Below are 2,534 nucleotides of genomic sequence, written 5' to 3'. Positions count from 1 at the left end.
CATGATGGAGTCAACTGCTCTAAACGGAAGGATGGCCCGATGGCAAATTCTACTATCTGAATTTGACATAACCTATGTGAATCAAAAGGCTGTAAAAGGGAGCGCGATAGCAGATTTTCTAGCAAGTAGAGCCCTGGACGATTATGAGCCTTTGAACTTTGACTTCCCAAATGAGGATCTGATGTATGTGGCAACTACTGAAGCGAGCACACAAGAAGGCAATACTTGGAAATTAAATTTTGACGGAGCCTCAAATGCCATGGGCAACGGGATTGGGGCAGTCTTGGTATCTCCAAACGGTGATCATTATCCTTTCACCTGTAAACTAGATTTTGATTGCACAAATAACATGGCGGAATATGAAGCATGTATCATGGGAATCCGCGCGGCTATGGAACGCAAAATCAAGGTACTTGAGGTATATGGGGATTCGGCATTGGTAATTTATCAGCTCAAAGGCGAATGGGAAACAAGAGACCCTAAGTTGATTAGTTACCGAAGGATAGTCCTAGAGCTGATTGAGGAGTTTGACGACATCACTTTTTGTTATCTCCCACGAGACGAGAATCAGATGGCCGACGCTTTAGCTACATTGGCTTCCATGATCAAAGTAAATAGACCAGAGGATGTGAAGCCTATCCAAATGAGCATTTATGATGCTCCAGCCCATGTTGTAATATTGACGAGGAAGAAGAAAAGGACGACAACCCTTGGTATCAGGACATATTGCGATACGTGAAAAATTGTGAATACCCGAACCAAGCAACTGAGAATGACAAGAGAATGTTGAGGAGGCTGGCCAGTGGTTACGTCTTAGATGGGAAATCCTGTACAAAAGAGGAAAAGATCAGGTGCTGTTAAGATGTGTAGACGCTGTGGAGGCCAAGCAGATCTTGGAAGAAGTCCATGATGGTATTTGTGGAACACACGCTAACGGTTTCACAATGGCCAGACAGATCATGAGATTTGGATATTATTGGTCTACCATGGAAGGAGACTGCATCAAGTATGCTAAGAAGTGCCATAAATGCCAGATTTACGGAGACAAAATTCATGTGCCTCCATCACCTCTTCACGTCATGACTTCCCCATGGCCTTTCTCCATGTGGGGCATGGACGTCATTGGGCCGATATCGCCAAAGGCTTCAAACGGACATCGTTTCATTTTTGTAGTGATTGACTACTTTACTAAGTGGGTAGAGGCTACTTCTTACGCCAACGTCACAAAGACAGCTGTCAGCAAGTTTTTAAAGAAGGAAATCATATGTCGGTATGGAATGCCTGAAAGGATCATATCAGACAACGCATTAAATTTGAATAATAGCACGATAGCAGAGGTTTGTAATCAATTCAAGATCAAGCACCACAACTCATCGCCATATCGTCCGAAGATGAATGGTGCGGTGGAGGCAGCCAATAAAAATATCAAAAAGATTGTGGGGAAAATGACTGAGACCTATAGAGATTGGCAGAGAAGTTGCCATTCGCCCTCTATGCTTATCGAACGTCCGTCAGGACTTCTACCGGGGCAACACCATTCTCTTTGGTTTATGGAATGGAGGCAGTGCTACCAATTGAGGTTGAAATTCCCTCTCTCCGAGTTTTTTCAGAACTAAGTTAGACGAAGCAGAATGGGTCCAAGCCCGATATGATCAGCTGAACTTGATTGAAGAAAGGAGGTTAAGAGCTATCCGTCATGGTCAAATGTACCAGAAACGAATGATGCGAGCTTACAATAAGAAAGTTCGTCCTAGAAACTTCCATGAAGGGGACTTGGTACTGAAGAAGATCCTTCCCATACAAAAGACTTCAGAGGAAAGTGGATGCCAAACTGGGAGGGACCTTATGTAGTAAAAAAGGCCTTTTCAGGAGGGGCATTAATTTTAACTGGGATGGATGGCAAAAGCTTGCCCAATCCTGTGAATTCGGATTCAGTGAAGAGGTACTTTGCCTAAAAAAAAAAAAAAAAAAGGGGAGAGGCCAAGGCGAAAACCCGCAAAGGGCACCTTGAGACCAAAGGGGCTTTGAATTGAAAACCCAGGAATGGGCAATTCGAATTTTCGATCAAAGTTGAGGCATAGAGTAGTTTTGTCTTCTCCGAATTAACAAGAAGGAGAGATGCTACATCTTGGGGCATCAACAAAGTCTTTTAGGATTTCTAAACACAGAGTTTGTGCAGAGGAGCTCATGCTGCGATATCTGGAGCACCTTTTTTTTTATCTTATCTTAGCAAAATTTGCTATTTGTTCATTTAGAGCTCTGCTCTCAATAAAATTCCATCTTATTCATTGTGATAATCTTTTTCATCACATCTCAGCAAAGTTTGCTATCTTGATTGATTTATTCATTTCGAGCTTTGCTCTCAGCAAAATTTTATTTTGTCCATTTTGATAATCTTTCAAGCATTTTTCCTTGAAATAACGATTAATGGATTGACAATACACATGCAGAAGGAGTTCTGCATATTACTCTGAAAGTTTCTAAATAACACGAGGACCTGAAACAGGACTGTTGTTTAGAGCTGACCAAACTTA

This window comes from Gossypium hirsutum, chromosome A06 (assembly GCF_007990345.1).
Source record: "Gossypium hirsutum isolate 1008001.06 chromosome A06, Gossypium_hirsutum_v2.1, whole genome shotgun sequence".
NCBI lineage: Eukaryota > Viridiplantae > Streptophyta > Magnoliopsida > Malvales > Malvaceae > Gossypium > Gossypium hirsutum.
The sequence above is the reverse complement of the archived record's forward strand: the minus strand, read 5'-3'. Positions refer to the sequence as shown.